This window comes from Macaca fascicularis, chromosome X (assembly GCF_037993035.2).
Source record: "Macaca fascicularis isolate 582-1 chromosome X, T2T-MFA8v1.1".
NCBI classification, from domain to species: Eukaryota; Metazoa; Chordata; class Mammalia; order Primates; family Cercopithecidae; genus Macaca; species Macaca fascicularis.
This window is the reverse complement of record NC_088395.1, coordinates 54,482,892-54,502,373: the sequence shown is the minus strand read 5'-3', so window position 1 is coordinate 54,502,373 and position 19,482 is coordinate 54,482,892.

Below are 19,482 nucleotides of genomic sequence, written 5' to 3'. Positions count from 1 at the left end.
GTTTCGTCATGTTGGCCAGGCTGGTCTTGAACTCCTGACCTCAGGTGATCTGCCCACCTCAGCCTCCCAAAGTGCTGGAATGTGCAGGTGTGAGCCACCACGCCCAGCTGCAAATTTTATATTTATATAAATAAATTTACGTTTTCTTTCATGGATTCTAGATACTGAGTCATAGTTTTGTGATAGATTACATTAATGACCCCAATTTTTCATGTGTCTCTTTATCTAACTTTGGTAAAGGTAATGCCTTTCCACACTGACTCTTGAGTTTGGCCATACAACTTGCTTTAATCAATGGGATAGTAACAAACTTGATATAAGCAGAGACTTGAAAAAGCTCTTGCATATTCTGCTTCCTCTCTTAGACCCCTGTCACAGCTGTGAGAACATACTCAGATTAGCCTCCTAAAGAGATGTGAGAGACAAGTAGAAATGAGCTTGGTCATCCCAGCCAATGTGTCCTATAGCAGCCCACCATCCTCCAGCCAAGCCACCAACTGGGTGCAGACACATAAGCTAACCCAGCTGAGATTAACACAGCCTAGTCCAGATCATAGAGCCTCCCAGCTGACCCATAGACTCTGTCTAGGTTTTGGTACATAATTATTCACTGGTTTACAACAGAGCATTATTGTGGCAGTATTCCCCCATCATCGTTCTTTCTTTTCTGAGATATGCTGGCTATGCTTGCTTGTTATTTTTCCATATGAACTTAGAATCAGCTTGTCTAGTTTCAGAAAAAGAAAAAAAATGATAATGCTTTTTTTTGAAACAGAGTTTCACTCTGTCGCCCAGGCTGGAGTGCAGTGGCGCGATCTCGGCTTGCTGCAACCTCTGCCTGCCAGCATCAAGCGATTCTTCTGTCTCAGCCTCCCAAATAGCTGGGATTACAGGTGCCCACCACCATGCCCGGCTAATGTTTGTATTTTTAGTACACACGGGGTTTCACCATATTGGCTAGGCTGGTCTCGAACTCCTTACCTGGTGATCTGCCCACCTCGGCCTCCCAAAGTGCTGGAATTACAGGCATGAGCCACCATGCCCAGCCAAAAAATGATAATGGGCTTATACTAAATTTATAAATTAATTTGACATCTTTATGATTTTAAGTCTTCCCATCTGAGAACATGGCATGCCTTTCCATTAGTTCCTTCAGAGTGTTACGAATGTTACTCATTAAAGTTTTAGACATTTCTTGTTAAGGTTGTTTGTAGGTATTTTATCTTTTTTGTTGCTCTAATAAATGGAGCCTTCTCTTCCACATATCTTCTAACTGAATGATTTCTATATACTAATTTTATATCCTGCTACCTTACAGAATTCTCTTGTTTGTAGTAGTTTCTCTATTGGTGTGTTTGGGTTTTGTGGCTATACAATCTGATCATCTATATATGGTGATAGCTTTACTTCTTCCATTTCAATTGTATACTTAATTTATTTCTCTTTTCTAATCGTAATGATTACTACCTCCAATACAAATTTTTTTGTTTTTTGTTTTTAAGACAGAGTCTCTCTCTCTCACCCAGGCTACAGGGCAGTGGCACGATCTTGGCTCACTGCAACCTCTGCTTCCCCGGCTCAAGTGATTCTCATGCCCCAGCCTCCTGAGTAGCTGGGATTACAGGTGTGCACTACCACACCCAGCTAATTTTTGTAACTTTAGTAGAGATGGAGTTTTTTTTTTTTTTTTTGAGACGGAGTCTCGCTCTGTCGCCCAGGCTGGAGTGCAGTGGCCGGATCTCAGCTCACTGCAAGCTCCGCCTCCCAGGTTCGGGCCATTCTCCTGTCTCAGCCTCCTGAGTAGCTGGGACTACAGGCGCCCGCCACCTCGCCCGGCTAGTTTTTTGTATTTTTTAGTAGAGACGGGGTTTCACCGTGTTAGCCAGGATGGTCTCGATCTCCTGACCTCGTGATCCGCCCGTCTCGGCCTCCCAAAGTGCTGGGATTACAGGCTTGAGCCACCGCGCCCGGCCAGAGATGGAGTTTTACCATGTTGGCCAGGCTGGTCTCAAACTCCTGGCGTCAAGCAGTCCACCCGCCTTGGCCTACCAAAGTGCTAGGACTACAGGTGTGAGCCACAGTGCCCAGACAACCTCCAATACAATGCTAAATTGTAGTGGAGAGAGTAGGTACCCTTAGTTGGTATCTGATTTTAGCATATAAATATTGGTGGTATTTCCTGGTTAAGTGAAATGCTGGATTTGGGGGATCTATCTATCTATAGAGAATGAGATAAAAAATGTATCAGGGAAGGAACCACATATTCCTCTTTTATTGAATGTTTTTATAAAGAATGGGTATTGATACCAAAGTTACTGAAGGAGAAGAAAAATAAAAGAATGGGTGTTGAGTTTTGTCAAACAACTCTTTGGTATCTCTGAATAAAATGATAGGATTTTTTTACTTAGATCTAATAATAGGTTAGATTATATTAATGGATTTCCTAATGTTGAACAATTCTTGCATTCCTGCAATAAAACCCACACAGTCATGGATTCTATTTGTAAATATTTAGGATATTGTGTCGATATTCATAAGTGAGAATTAGTCTATATGGTTTTGTTTTTCTTGTGGAATCTTTGTCAGATCTTGGTATCAGTGTTATTATTCACTTGATACAAACATTGTTAAAGTGTTCCTTCCTTGGGCTCAGGAAAATAAGAATAGTATTTGAATTATCTGCTTTTCAGTGTGAAAAGACTTCCCCTTGTGAAAGGATCTTGGTCTATCTGGTGCTTTGAGGAATTGGGGAGCTCTTTATAGCTTTCTCTATTTCTGTGAAAATTGATCTACAAGGCCAGGCACGGTGGCTCACGCCTGTAATCCCAAAACTTTGGGAGGCTGAGGCGGGCGGATCACCTGAGGTTGGGAGTTCGAGACCAGCCTGAGCAACATGGAGAAACCCCGTCTCTATGAAAAATAGAAAATTATCCAGGCGTGGTGGCGCATGCCTGTAATCCCAGCTGCTCAGGAAGCTGAGGGAGGAGAATCGCTTGAATCCGGGAGGCAGAGTTTGCTGTGAGCCGAGATCGTGCCATTGCACTCCAGCCTGGGCAACAAGAGCGAAATGCCATCTCAGAAAAAAAAAGAAAAGAAAATTGATCTACATGGACTTTTCTTTTAGGGTCAGTTTGGTAAATTTTATTTTCCTAGGACATTATCCATTTCTTCCAGTTCTTTGTTTTTTTTTTTTTTTTTTTTTTGAGACGGAGTCTCGCTCTGTCGCCCAGGCTGGAGTGCAGTGGCCGGATCTCAGCTCACTGCAAGCTCCGCCTCCCGGGTTCACGCCATTCTCCTGCCTCAGCCTCCCGAGTAGCTGGGACTACAGGCGCCCGCCACCGCGCCCGGCTAGTTTTTTTTTTGTATTTTTTAGTAGAGACGGGGTTTCACCGTGTTAGCCAGGATGGTCTCGATCTCCTGACCTCGTGATCCGCCCGTCTCGGCCTCCCAAAGTGCTGGGATTACAGGCTTGAGCCACCGCGCCCGGCCTTCTTCCAGTTCTTTAAATGATTTCTATAGAGTTCTATTTTGTGATATTTAAAATGTCTTCTTACTCTGGTTATGTGCAACTTTTCATTTGTTTTGTATATTTGTGCTTTCTCCTTTTCTTTTCCTGATTATGTTATCTAATAGCTTATATAATTCTTTTTTACAGAATCAACCCACTCATTTATTGGTCCTACTGTTATCTATTTTCTAACTCCTTTATTTTAACTTTTATTTTTGTTAATTCATTCCTTCTGCTTCCCTGTATTTGTTTTGTCTTTCTCTAACTTTTTCAATCTGATGCTTTTTCATTTAGCTTTTTTGTTTGTAATGTAAGTATTTTAAGGCTATGAACTTTCCGCTGACCACTGCTTTAGCTGTATCCATAGATTCTGGTATGGAATGTTTTTATTGCCATTATTGTCTAGAAATTCAGCAATTTTGGTTTGTTTTTTGTTTGTTGATTTGTTTGTTTTGAGACAGGGTCTTGTTCTATTGCCCTAGCTAGAGTGCAGTGGTGCAGTCGTAGCTCATTGCAGCCTCAAACTCCTGGGTTCAAGGGATCCTCCTACCTCAACTTCCCAAGTAGCTGGGACTACAGGCATGCATCGTGACACCCAACTACTTTTTTATTTTTTATAGAGACAGGGATCCCACTGTGTTACCCAGGCTGGTCTCAAACTCCTGGCCTCAAGTGATCCCCCCATCTCAGCCTCCCAAAGTGCTGGGACTACAGGCATGAGCCACTGAAACCAGCTCGAGTTTCCCCTTGACCCAAGAGTTGTTTGAGAGTTTTCACGTATTCAGATCTATTTTACACTGATCTCTAGTTTTATCCAGTTGTGATCAGAGAACATTGTCTATATTAGTTTTACTTTTTGGAATTTATTGAGATTTTCTTCTTGTCCTAATATTGAGTTTGCTGTTTAGGTTTTATGGTTCTTACTAGGTTTTTTGATCCTTTGCTCTGTTCTGGAATGAGAAAGGTAAGTTTAATTTCTCCTGTTCTTAGTGTGTTTCAATTTATAATCTATTTCTCCATGTATCTCATTATTTCAGCTTTGTGAAAATTGCTATTTCATGTGGTACAAAAATATTAGTAACTTTATATCTTCATTGTGAATTGTGTGTGTATTAGTCCATTTTCACGCTGCTGATAAAGACATACCTGAGACTGGGAAGAAAAAGAGATTTAATTGGACTTACAGTTGCATATGGCTGGGGAGGCCTCAGAATCATGGCAGGAGGCAAAAGGCACTTCTTACATGGTGGCGGCAAGAGAAAATGAGGAAGAAGGAAAAGTGGAAACCCCTGATAAACCCATCAGATCTCGTGAGACTTATTCACTATCACAAGAATAGCACTGGAACTACCGGCCCCCTTGATTCAATTACCTCCCCCTGGGTCCCAGCCACAACACATGGGTATTCTGGGAGATACAATTTAAGTTGAGATTTGGGTGGGGACACAGCCAAACCATATCAGTGGCCCTTTTTGTCTCAATTAATGCTTCTTTGTAATAAACTTTATTTTTGATTAATTTTGGATTTACAGAAGGGTTGCAAAGATAGTACAGGGTTTCCATACACCCATTACCTAGTTGCCCCTCATGTTAACATCTTGTATGACTACATTCATCTGAGCTGAGAGATTAACATTGTTATGTTACTATTAACTAAAATCCAAACTTTATTCATATTTCACTAGTTTTCCACTAGATATCCTTTGTCTATCCTAGGCTTCAATTCAGATGTGACATTGCATTTAGTCACCATATCTCCTCCAATCTGTGACAGTTTCCCAGTCTTCCCTTGTTTCTCATGACCTTGTCAGTGCTTTTCATTATGAGTTCCTAACTTATGGGAAATTAAGATGCAACATTTTTGCTTTTTTTATTTGCCTTTTATTGGTATGCCTTTGCCCTTTCTTGTATTTTTAGCCTTTCTGAGTCAGTTTGTTTTAGTTGACTGTCTTGAATATAGTAGTTGAGTTTTGCTCAGTGATCCAATAGAAACATATTTTTCCTTAAACACTTGAGCTAAGACAATTTGTATTCCTATATATGAAAGATGTTTAATGGTAGTATTGCCATATTATTTTATTTTATTTATTTATTTTTTTTTTTTTTTGAGACAGAGTCTTGCTCTTTCACACAGGCTGGAGTGCAGTGGCACGATCTTGGCTCACTGCAACCTCCGCCTCCCTGGTTCAAGCAATTCTCCTGCCTCAGCCTCCCGAGTAACTGGGATTACAGGTGCCTGCCACCACAGCTCGCTAATTTTTGTATTTTTAATAGAGATAGGGTTGCACCACGTTGGCCAGGCTGGTCTCAAACTCCTGACCTCGTGATCTGCCCGCCTCAGCCTCCCAAAGTGCTGGGATTACAGGCGTGAGCCACCGTACCCGGCCTGTCATATTATTTTAATGTCTTTCTATATGTTTATATATTAAAAGCATTTCACTATATAGTCTGTTTTGTTTGCTTGTTTTTGTAATTATCCTGACATTTAGAAGAGCTTGTATTTTGGTCTGCTGATTCATTTTAAGTATCTTTTTTAAATTACCTTTTAATTTTTTTTTTTTTTTTTTTTTGAGACGGAGTCTCGCTCTGTCCCCCAGGCTGGAGTGCAGTGGCCGGATCTCAGCTCACTGCAAGCTCTGCCTCCCGGGTTTACGCCATTCTCCTGCCTCAGCCTCCCGAGTAGCTGGGACTACAGGCGCCCGCCACCACGCCCAGCTAGTTTTTTTGTGTTTTTTTTAGTAGAGACGGGGTTTCACCGTGTTAGCCAGGATGGTCTCGATCTCCTGACCTCGTGATCTGCCTGTCTTGGCCTCCCAAAGTGCTGGGATTACAGGTGTGAGCCACCGCGCCCAGCTTACCTTTTTCTTTTTTATTTTTTTGAGACAAGGTTTCACCCAGGCTAGAGTGCAGTGGCATGATCACAACTCACTGCAACCTTGACCTCCTGGGCTCAAGGAATCTTCCCACTTCAGCCTCTGGAGTAGCTGGGACTACAGGGGCCCAGCTAATTTTTCGGTTTTTTTGTTTTTTCTGTGGAGACAGAGTCTCACTTTGTTGCCCAGGCTGCTCTTGAACTCATGGGCTCAAGTGATCCTCCTGCTTCAGCATCCCAAAGTGCTGGGATTACAGGTGTGAGCCACTGCACCTGGCCTCTGTTTTCTTTTTTTGTTTGTTTTTGTTTTTGTTTTGTTTTGTTTTTTGAGAAAGGGTCTCACTCTGTCTCTCAGGTCGGAGTACAGTGGCATCACCTCAACTCACTGCAGCCTTGACCTCCTGGGCTCAAGGAATCTTCCCACTTCAGCCTCTGGAATAGCTGGGACTACAGGGACATGCCACCACGCCCGGCTAATTTTTTGTGTGTGTGTGTTTTTTTTTTTTGGAGACGGAGTCTCGCTCTGTCGCCCAGGCTGGAGTGCAGTGGCCGGATCTCAGCTCACTGCAAGCTCCGCCTCCCGGGTCTAGGCCATTCTCCTGCCTCAGCCTCCCGAGTAGCTGGGACTACAGGCGCCCGCCACCTCGCCCAGCTAGTTTTTTGTATTTTTTAGTAGAGACGGGGTTTCACTGTGTTAGCTAGGATGGTCTCGATCTCCTGACCTCGTGATCCGCCCGTCTCGGCCTCCCAAAGTGCTGGGATTACAGGCTTGAGCCACCGCGCCCGGCCTTTTTTTTTTTTTTTGTAGAGACAGCATCTCACTTTGTTGCCCAGGCTGCTCTTGAACTCATGGGCTTAAGTGATCCTCCTGCTTCAGCCTCCCAAAGTGCTGAGATTACAGGCATTAGCCACTGCGCCTGGCCTGTATTTTCTTTTTTGTTTGTTTTTGGTTTTGTTTTGTTTTTTGAGACAGGGTCTCACTCTGTCTCCCAGGTTGGAGTACAGTGGCATCACCTCGGCTCACTGCAGCCTTGACCTCCTGGGCTCAAATGATCCTCCCACCTCAGCCTCCTGAGTAGCTGGGACTGTAGACACACACCACCATGCCTGGCTAATTTTATTATTATTATTTTAAGACAGAGTCTTGCTCCATTGCCCAGGCTGGCGTGCAGTGGCACAATCTCAACTCAATGCAACCTTTGCTTCCCAGGTTCAAGCGATTCTCCTGCTTCAGCCTCCCAAGTAGCTGGGATTACAAGTGCCCACTACCACACCTGGCTAATTTTTATATTTTTAGTAGGGATGGGGTTTCACCATGTTGACCAGACTGGTCTCAAACTCCTGACCTCAAGTGATCTGCCCGCCTCAGCCTCCCAAAATTCTGGGATTACAGGCGTGAGATGCTGTGCCTGACCTTGTTATTTTTTCTGTAGAGGTGGGGTTTCACCATGTTGCCCAGGCAGTTAAGAGTTGTGCCTCTAGCTGGGCATGGTGGCTCATGCCTGTAATCCCATCACTTCGGGAGGCCAAGGTGGGCGGATCAGAAGGTCAGGAGATCGAGACCATCCTGGCTAACAGGGTGCAACCTCGTCTCTACTAAAAATATAAAAATTAGCCAGGCGTGGTGGTGGGCGCCTGTAGTCCCAGCTGGTGGGGAGGCTGAGGCAGGAGAATGGCGTGAACCCGGGAGGCGGAGCTTGCAGTGAGCCAAGATGGCGCCACTGCACTCCAGTCTGGGCAACACAGCGAGGCTCCGTATCGGGGAAAAAAAAAAAAAAAAATTGTGCATCTATATTTATAAGTGAAATGAGCCTAAAATTTTATTTTCTTCTGTTGTCCTTATCGGGTTTTAGAATCAAGATTTCAAGATTGTAGTAGACTAATAAAGTGAGCCAGGAAGCTTTCTCTCCTTTTCTATTTTCTGGAATAATTTCTGCAAGAAGAGAATTAATGGTTCTCTTGAGAATCTGGCACAATACACCTGTAAACCATTTGGGCCTGAATTTGGGGGGACGTCCTTGACTACCATTTTAATTTCTTTTCTTTTCTTTTCTTTTCTTTTCTTTTTTTTTTTTTTTTTTAAAGGGAGTCTAGCTCTGTCACAGAGACTGGAGTGCAACGGTGCAATCTCGGCTCACTGCAGCCTCCACCTCCCGGGTTCAAGCAATTCAGCCTCTGAAGTGTCTCAGACTACGGGCAAGCACCACCACGCCCAGCTAATTTTCTGTAATTTTAGTAAAGATGGGGTTTCGTCATATTGGCCAGGCGAACTCCTGACCTGAGGTGATCCACCTGCCTCGGCCTCCCAAAATGCTGTGATTAGAGGTGTGAGCCACCATGCCCGGCCAATTTTAATTTCATTAATACTTAGTGGTCTATTCAAATTCTCTATTTCTTCAGATACCATTTTTCTTATTTTACATTTCTCTCTTTCTTTTTTTTTCTCAGACATAGTCTCGCTCTCTCACCCAGGCTGGAGTGCAGTGGCGCAATCTCGGCTCACTGCAACCTCCGCCTCCCGGGTTCAAGCGATTCTCCTGCCTCAGCCTCCCAAGTAGCTGGGACTACAGGCATGTACCACCACGCCAGCTAATTTTTGTATTTTTAGTAGAGACGGGATTTCACGGTGTTGGCCAGGCTAGTCTTGAACTCCTGACCTTAAGTGATTCCCCCCACCTCCTCGGCCTGCCAAAGTGCTAGGATTACAGGCATGAAACACCATGCCCAGCCCGTCTAGTTCCTAATGGTCTGGTTTCTGACTTGAGTGCCTGATGGTGGCTTCACAGAGAGGAGGGCAGCAGAGGAGCAGCGTGCCTGTCATTTGGGGAACGGAGGGAGTTTGCCTACCTTTGCACTTCCAGCAAAGGAATGGGATTCTCTGTGACTTTGGATATTTGTGACTGTATGTGATTGTGCATACTTCTAGGAATGTGTATGTTTATACATGATGCTCTACTGTGCTTCTGTTTATATGAAAATATAAGACTGAAAGAGAACAATTTTTTTTTTTTTTTTGAGACAGAGTTTTGCTCTTGTTGCCCAGGCTGGAGTGCAATGGCGCGATCTTGGCTCACTGCAACCTCCACCTCCCGGGTTCAAGAGATTCTCCTGCCTCAGCCTCCCTAATAGGTGGGATTACAGGCATGCGCCACCACGTCCGGCTAATTTTCTATTTTTCGTAGAGACAGGGTTTCACCATGTTGGCCAGTCTGGTCTCGAACTCCTGACTTTGGGTACTCTGCCCACCCCTGCCTCTCAAAGTGCTGGGATTGCAGGAGTGAGCCACCGCGCCCGGCAAGAACAATTTTTCAAAAGAAAATTGGTTAAATTATCCTCCATGTAGCTATTCTTCTGTATCTGTTCACAGAGGTCCCTGAGCTGAGAGGGGGTAATTCCGTGGGTCTCTCATTCGATGTCCCTATGTACATCTGCATCTCTGGTAGCGGGTGATTCATTCTGTGCGCTTTTCCGTGTCTCTGAGTATCTGCATCTGTGAGAGTCTGTGATTCTATGTGTGTCTCTGTGTCTCTGCACACATCTGGGTCTGTAAGGGTGGAGGATTCTGTATGCATCTCTGTCTTTCGCTATAGAAGCATATGCATGGAGTGCACATGCTACGTGGTAAGTTCAGACTCTCCAAGTCTGGAAGAAACATTACAACAGGAAATGCTCTGGATTCCAGCTTCCGGATGGAATTTCACTCAGAGAAGTACCCCTTCCTGGTCCTCCCAATAAATGCAGCATTCTTTGTCTTTCAAGAGACTGAGTTGAGGGGGTTTATGCTAACCTTGACCTCAGAGGCCACGTCTTTCAGGAAGATTTGGCAGACCCATGAAATTCCACACCCTGCCACTCACCTCTTGCCAGACCTACTTCTTCCTCTTGAACCCTTTCATAGCTCCACATTATCTACCAGAACAATTCCAATCTAAATTGTCCAGAGCAACCAGAGGAAAACACAAGGAGATGGGGACAAAGAAACAGCATAAGACTAAGTAAATAAATAAAGATAGATATAGGGACAGAAAGACAGAGACCAAGAAATAGGGTTTGAAGGGTGAGAACAGACAGTAAAAAATTGAGATAAAGAAACAGAAGGAGGGCCAGGTGCAGTGGCTCATGCCTGTAATCCCAACATTTTGGGAAGCCAAGGTGAGCAGATCACTTGAACCCAGGAGTTCGAGACTAGCCTCAGCAACATGGCGAAACCCCATTTCTACAAAATACAAAAAATTAGCTGGGCATGTTTGTGTGTACCTGTAGTCCCAGCTACTTAGGGGGCTGAGGCAGGAGGATCACTTGAGCCCAGGAGGTCGAGGCTGCAGTGAGCCACGACCACGCCACTGCACTCCAGCCTGGGTGACAAAGTTAGACCTTGTGTCAAAAAAAAAAAAAAAGGAGGCTGGGTGCTGTAACTCACACTTGTAATCCCAGCACTTTGGGAAGCTGAAGGCTGAGGTGGGAGGATCGCTTGAGCCCAGAGTTTGAGACCAAGCTGGCAACATAATGAGACCACATTTTTAAAAATAAAAAAAAAATTAAAAATTAAAAAAAAAAATTAAAAAAATAAGCCAGGTGCAGTGGCTCACGCCTGTAATCCCAGCACTTTGGGAGGCCAAGGTGGGAAGATCACTTGATCCCAGGAGTTCAAGACCAGCCTGGGCAACATAATGAGACCTTGTCTCTACAAAAATAAAGAAAAAATTAGCTGGCTGTGGTGGCACATGCCTGTAGCCCCAGCTACTTGTGAGGTTGATGTAGGAAGATTGCTTGAGTCTGACAGGTTGAGGCTGCAGTCAGTCAAGATTGTGCCACTGCACTCCCACCTGAGCAACAGAGTAAGACCCTGTCTCAAATATTTCTTTATATAAATATGAAGAAACAGAAGGATGGAGATAGATATACAGAAAGATGGAGTGAGCAAAGTGGAGAACGAGGGACTGACTGAAATGAGGCAGGAATGTAGGGAGAGAGATAAAGAGATGGGGACAGAGACAGAGATTGGGGTCAGAGAAGCAGCTACATTAAAAATGAGGGAGAGGGCCGGGCGCGGTGGCTCAAGCCTGTAATCCCAGCACTTTGGGAGGCCGAGATGGGCGGATCACGAGGTCAGGAGATCGAGACCATCCTGGCTGACACGGTGAAACCCCGTCTCTACTTTAAAAATACAAAAAACTAGCCGGGCAAGGTGGCGGGCGCCTGTAGTCCCAGCTACTCGGGAGGCTGAGGCAGGAGAATGGCGTGAACCCGGGAGGCGGAGCTTGCAGTGAGCTGAGATCCGGCCACTGCACTCCAGCCTGGGCGGCAGAGCGAGACTCCGTCTCAAAAAAAAAAAAAAAAAAAAAAAAAAAAAAAAAAAAAAAAAAAAAAAAAAAATGAGGGAGAGATTAATGGGTAAATATACTATTTGATAGAAGAAATAAGACCTAGTGTTCGATAGATCAGTAGGGTGACTATAGTTTACAGTAACCTATTACACATTTCAAAATAGCTAGAAGAGAATAATTCAAATGTTTCTGGCATAAAGACAAATATTTAAGGTGATGGATATCCCAATCACACTGATTTGATTTTTACAAATTATATAAATGTATTAAAATATCATACGTGGATGGGCACAGTGGCTCATGCCTGTAATCCCACTACTTTGGAAGGTCGAAGCCAAGGTGGGTAGATTACTGGAGTCCAGCCAGGGCAACATAGCAAGACCCCATCTCCACAATAAATAACAAAAAATTAGCACCACATGGTGGTGCCTACCTATAGTCCCAGCTACTCGGTAGACTGAGGTGGGAGGAAGGCTTGAGCCTACGAGGTAGAGGCTTTAGGAGCCAAGATCACACCACTGCACTCCAGCCTGGGCAAAAGAGTGAGACCCTATCTGAAAAGATAATAATAATAAACAATGTTAAAAATCATATGTACCCCAGCCAGGCACGGTGGCTCACAGCTGTAATCCCAGCACTTTGGGAGACTGAGGTGGATGGATCACCTGAGGTCAGGAGTTCAAGACCAGCCTGCCCAACATGGTGAAACACCATCTCTACTAACAATTAAAAAATTAGGCTGGGTGCAATGGCTCACGCCTGTAATCCTTGCACTTTGGGAGCCGAGGCAAGTGGATCACCGAGGTCAGGAGTTTGAGACTAGCCTGGCCAACATGGTAAAACCCTGTCTCTACTAAAAATACAAAAATTCACTGGGCATGGTGGCAGTCACCTGTAATCCCAGCATCTTGGGAGGCTGACGCAGTAGAATCGCTTAAACCAGGGAGGCAGAAGTTTCAGTGAGCCAAGATTGTGCCACTATACTCCAGCCTGGGTGACAGAGCAAGACTCTCAAAAAAAAAAAAATAATTAGCCAGACATGGTGACACGCTTGTAATCCCAGCTGCTCTGGAGGCTGAGGCATGCGAATCGCTTGAACCTGGGAGGCAGAGGTTGCAGTGAGTGGAGAACACACCACTGCACTCCAGCCTGGGGGACAGAGTGAAACTCCATCTCAAAAAGAAAAATCATATGTATCCCCAAAATATGTACATGTGTTATGCCTCAATTAAAAATTGTTTTTTTTGTTTTTTTGTTTTTTTTTTTGTTTTTTTTTTTGAGACGGAGTCTCGCTGTGTCTCCCAGGCTGGAGTGCAGTGGCGTGACCTCGGCTCACTGCAAGCTCCGCCTCCCGGGTTCACGCCATTCTCCCGCCTCAGCCTCCCAAGTAGCTGAGACTACAGGCGCCCGCCACCACGCCCGGCTAGTTTTTTGTATTTTTAGTAGAGACGGGGTTTCACCATGTTAGCCAGGATAGTCTCGATCTCCTGACCTCGTGATCCACCCGCCTCGGCCTCCCAAAGTGCTGGGATTACAGGCTTGAGCCACCGCGCCCGGCCGTTAAAAATTGTTTTAAAATAAAATTAATTAGGCTGGGTGCTTTCGCTCATGCCTGTAATCTCAGCACTTTGGGAGGCTGAGGCGGACAAATCGCCTGAGGTCAGGAGTTCGAGACCAGCCTGGCCAACATGGTGAAACCCCATCTCTACTAAAAGTAAAAAAAAAAATTAGCCTGGCGTAGTGGTGTGCATCTGTAATCGCAGCTACCCAGGAGGCTGAGGCAGGGGAATCACTTGAACCCAGGAGGCAGAGGTTGCAATGAACCAAGCTCGCACCACTGCACTTCCAGCCTGGGCAACAGAATGAGGTTCCGTCTCTAAATAAATATATATATATATATATAAATAAAATTAATTACAAACAAAACAATTGTGGGCAGAGAGAAAAACAAAGCAATAGTAATAGCCAGATAGATGGAGGGGAAATGATTAGGATTAGATAAACAAAGATGGAAACAGAGATGGTGGTGACAATGGGGAGGAAAATGTCAATGATGTCAGTCTACATCTTTGAGCATTTGTTCTGTCTGAAACATCTTCTAAGAGGTATACATGTATTAACTCATTTAATCCTCACAGTAACGCTGTGAAGCACAGGTACTATTATCAGCCCTATTTTACAGATGAGGACAATGAGGCACAGCAAGTCAATGGCACATCTAGGACTGGAATCCAAATAGTCAGATACCAGAGACCATACTCTTTTTTTTTTTTTGAGATGGAGTCTCACGCTGTTGCCCAGGCTGGAGTGCAGTGGCGCGATCTCGGCTCACTGCAAGCTCCGCCTCCTGGGTTCACGCCATTCTCCTGCCTCAGCCTCCTGAGTAGCTAGGACTACAGGCGCCCGCCACCGCGCCCGGCTAATTTTTTGTATTTTTAGTAGAGACGGGGTTTCACTGTGGTCTCGATCTCCTGACCTTGTGATCCGCCCGCCTCGGCCTCCCAAAGTGCTGGGATTACAGGCTTGAGCCACCGCGCCCGGCCGAGACCATACTCTTGACTACTTTGTCAGTGACACAGGTAGAGACAGAAGGACATGGAGCTGGGGACAAGATAGCAGATGAAGCACACCTAGCGACAGAGAAATGGGGACAAGAGTCAGACACATGAGGAAAACAGCCCAACAAGAGAGATGGTGACAGAGAAATAGAGGTAAAAATTGGATATAGAGTGGTGAGAGAGAATCAGGGAGAAGGAGGCAAGAAGACCAACATAGGGGTGTGTGTGAGAGAGGGAAAGACAGAAACAAGAATGTAAATGTTAAGAGGGAAAAAATGAAGACAGAGATACAGAGATCGGAACAGAAAGGTAAGAATAGAGAAAGACAGTGGTAGCAGGGAGCAGAGACAGATGAATGCAGCAACACAAAGAAATGAGGACTGAGAGAGACAGCCAGAGGTAGGATAAATTGGGACAGAGTGATGGAGACTTCTGGAAAGACATAAAAGAGGCCAAGGAACCGATGGAAATTGAAAGGAAAACAGAAAGTACAGAAATTCTGGAATGCATAGAAATTTAGAAACAGGCAGGGTGCGGTGCCTCACGCCTGTAATCCCAGCACTTTTGGAGGCTGAGGCAGGCAGATCACTTGAGGTCAGGAGTTCGACACCAGCCTGGCCAACATGGTGAAACCTCATCTCTACTAAAAGTACAAAAATTAGCTGGGTGTGGTGGTGCATGCCTGTGATCCCAGCTACTCAGGAGGCTGAGGCAGGAAAATCACTTGAACCTGGGAGGCAGAGGTTGCAGTGAGCTGAGATCACACCACCACACTCCAGCCTGGGTGACAGAGTGAGACTCCGTCTCAGAAAAAAAAAAACAGATGAGGGAGAACAATGTGGTCATATATATAAGGACAGAGACATGGACCAAGATGAGGATCCTGAGTTAGACTCAGACAGGATGGCAGGGTAGCCGGCAACATAACTAATAGAATGAGAGAAAAAGAGTGAGAGGGGAGAGAGTTTGAGAGAGAGAATAGGAGAGACAGGAAAAAGAAACAGCCAGACAATTGTAAACAGACAAGAAAAAGCAAAATAGAGACAGAGATAGTGGATGTCTGAGAGAGGGTGACAGTGATGGCTAACTGGGAGGAAGAGAGACAAAAACACGAAAGAAATAGTGGCCGAGCACGGTGACTCATGCCTGTAATCCCAGCACTTTGGAAGGCAGAGGCGGGTGGATCACCTGAGGTCAGGAGTTCAAGACCAGCCTGGCCAACATGGTGAAACCCTGTCTCTACTAAAAATACAAAAATTAGCCGGGTGTGGCGGTGGGCACCTGTAATCCCAGCTACTCAGGAGGCTGAGGCAGGAGAACTGTTTGAACCCAGGAGGCAGAGGTTGCAGTGAGCTGAGACTGTGCCATTGCATTCCAGCCTGGGCGACAGAGTGAGACTCTGTCTCAAAAAAAAAAAAAAAAAAGAGAGAGAGAGAGAAATAGAGACAAAAGGATTAAACCTTTCTGATCCGACAATCATTCGCAAGTCTCTTGGCTATATCAGGGCGAGCACTGGGCCGTATGGGGCCCACTAGACTATGAGTTCAGGAAGGCAAGGCCCAGGCCTTTGTTATTCCTTACTGTATCCTACACTCATGATAGAGTGCCAGTCACATGGAGAGCTCCATTTATTAAACATTAGGCACCATGTCCTGTGCATGCCTTTTCATGGATTATGTCATCAGAACCTCACAGCTCTGATGTAGAAGGTGTTATTATCATCCACTGTTTACACATGGGGAAACTGAGACTCCAAACAATGAACAACTTGCCCAACATCACACAGAGGAGCTAAGAGTGAGTGAAGCTCCAGCTCAAACCAATGGTGAGAGTATATCATGAACCAAGGATTGGGATGAATCCTTTTCCATGCACTGAAGATATAAAAAGCCAAATTCCAGTCTGCCTGCTTCCAAGGACTACATGTTTGACTACCATGCCATACTGCTTCAATTGAAGGTTTGCTGACAGACTAATGGAAGACTGCGGTCTCTAGGGTAAGTGTGTCCTGACTCCTTGTCCTCTGGAGCTCCCTCCTTCTAGTAGAGGAGGCAGACCTACCTAGCTTAGAGAGACTGGGAAAGCTCAGAAAAACTGGGGAAACGGCAGAAATAAAGTCCTGTGGGACGGCCGGGCACGGTGGCTCACGCCTGTAATCCCAGCACTTTGGGAGGCCGAGACGGGCGGATCACAAGGTCAGGAGATCGAGACCATCCTGGCTAACACAGTGAAACCCCGTCTCTACTAAAAATACAAAAAAAATTAGCCGGGCGCAGTGGCGGGCGCCTGTAGTCCCAGCTACTCAGGAGGCTGAGGCAGGAGAATGGCATGAACCTGGGGGGCGGAGGTTGCAGTGAGCCAAGATCGCGCCACTGCACTCCAGCCTGGGCGACAGAGCGAGACTCTGTCTCAAAAAAAAAAAAAAAAAAAAAAAAAAAAAAAAAAAAAAAAAAAAAAAGTCCTGTGGGAAAAACAGCCTGGGAAAATCAGAGAAAGCTTCCTGGAGGAGGAGGTAATTTAAAGAGGCCTGAAGTAGATTTACATAGAAGTCAATGAAGCTTAAGCTTCAGGGCCCCTCCTTTGCATAGGTCTCTTCCAAGGCCCTGTTTAAAGAACAGTGAACAATCACAGTACTGGAGATTTGTCATTCTACAAAAAAATTAAAATGCCCTGAAATCTTATAACTCATTTATGAAAGAAACTAGACAAGGGTTTTCCCAAATTTGATAGCAGTCCTAAACATATATAAAATATTATCATAGTATGAAAATTTGCTAAACTGTCAATAGTAAAAAACAAATTTCTATCAACCATGCTAATAAGAAAGACTAATTTTTTCTTTTTTTTTTTTGAGACTGGATCTTGCTCTGTCACCCAGGCTGCAGTGCAGTGGCACAATCATGGCTCACTGCAGCCTCAACCTCCTGCGCTCAAGGGATCCTCTTACCTCAGCCTCCCAAGTAGCTGGAATTATAGGCAGGCACCACCATGCCTGGCTAATTTTTTAATTTTTTGTAGAGACAGGTCTCACTATGTTGCCCAGGTTAGTCTCCAACTCCTGGGCTCAGCCATTCTCCCGCCTCAGCCTCCCAAAGTGCTGGGATTACAGGCATTAGCCATCGCGCCTGGCCCTCTATTATCTCTATGGCAAATGACCTTACTTCATGCATCAGTGACAAAATAGAAGCCATCGAGAATTTTTTGCAGGGCCTTTATCTGCCCTCCACTCAATCTGTAAAGTTACCTGTATTTGCATTTGTCTTTTTCTCATTCCTTCGTGTTACAATTAAGGGTCCAGGAACCCTCTGAGGCTCGGTACCAACCTTTCATTTCCCTTGTGTTAGTGCCTTTCTCTCTCAATCTCTCTCCCTCTCTCTCTCTACTGGATCATTCCCAGAAGCAAACATAGTCCAGCATCTCTCATCTTAAAAAAAAAAATCATTATTTGACCCTCTTCCTATGATCATGCTATCTCCCTAGGATCTATTTCCCTTCACAGCCATGTTTCTCAAGGTAACCCCACTTCACTGGGGTGGGAGGAAGTGTTCCCTCTAACCTCAGTGAGGATCCTATAACAATCTACACTCCCTCCAGCCCTCTAGGCAATTAGTCGTGTTTTTAAAAATTAATTAATTATTAATATATTTGTTTTTCATGATATACATTATAAATTTTATAATATACGTATCTGTACAGTTTGAATTAACAATTTTAAAAATCTGTGTCCCTATCACCTAGCTTCAATAAGAGATCATTTACTAATGACAAAACTCCTTGTATGACTCTCCCCAGTCACATCTCCTTCACCTCTGTGACAGGTAACTGCTGTCCTGAATTTTTCATTTTTCACTCCTTGCTTTTCTCGTTTTGTAATATATGACTGCATCCACATACTGTTTAATTCTGCATGGTTTTCAGCTTTGTATAAACATATTCTTTTTTTTTTTTTTTTTTTTTTTTGAGACGGAGTCTCGCTCTGTCGCCCAGGCTGGAGTGCAGTGGCGCGATCTCGGCTCACTGCAAGCTCCGCCTCCTGGGTTTACGCCATTCTCCTGCCTCAGCCTCCTGAGTAGCTGGGACTACAGGCGCCCGCCACCGCGCCCGGCTAATTTTTTGTATTTTTAGTAGAGACGGGGTTTCACCGTGGTCTCGATCTCCTGACCTTGTGATCCGCCCGTCTCGGCCTCCCAAAGTGCTGGGATTACAGGCGTGAGCCACCGCGCCCGGCAAACATATTCTTCTGTGACTTTTTATTTTTTATTTTATTTATTTTATTTATTTTTTTTTTTTTTTGAGACTGAGTCTGGCTCTGTCGCCCAGGCTGGAGTGCAGTGGCCGGATCTCAGCTCACTGCAAGCTCCGCCTCCCGGGTTTAGGCCATTCTCCTGCCTCAGCCTCCGGAGTAGCTGGGACCACAGGCGCCCGCCACCTCACCCGGCTAGTTTTTTGTATTTTTTAGTAGAGACGGGGTTCCACCGTGTTAGCCAGGATGGTCTCGATCTCCTGACCTTGTGATCCGCCCGTCTCAGCCTCCCAAAGTGCTGGGATTACAGCCTTGAGCCACCGCGCCCGGCTGTGACTTTTTAAAATCAGTATTAGGTCTCCTGAGTCTCATCCATGTGGATACATGTAGCTACAACTCATTCATTTTTAAAATTTCCTTATAGTATTCTGTTGTGTAAATGAGTGGGCTGGGCGCGGTGGCTCACGCCTATGATCCCAGCACTTTGAGAGGCAGAGGCGGGTGGATCACCTGAGGTCAGGAGTTGCAGACCAGCCTGACCAACATGTTGAAACCCCATCTCTACTAAAAATACAAAAAGTTAGCCAGGCGTGGTGGCAGATGCCTGTAATCCCATCTACTCGGGAGGCTGAGGCAGAGAAATGCTTGAACCCGGGAGGCGGAGGTAGCAGTGAGCCAAGATCGCGCCCTTGCACTCCAGCCTGGGCAGCAAGAGTGAAACTCCATCTCAAAAAAAAAAAAGTATGAGTGTATTTATCCTATACTCTTGTTTCCAGTTTCTTGCTGTTACAAACAGACTCGTAAACATTCTTTTTTTTTTAGTCAATTTTTTTTTTTTTTTTTTTTTTTTTTTTGAGACGGAGTCTCGCTCTGCCGCGCAGGCTGGAGTGCAGTGGCCGGATCTCAGCTCACTGCAAGCTCCGCCTCCCGGGTTCACGCCATTCTCCTGCCTCAGCCTCCCGAGTACCTGGGAC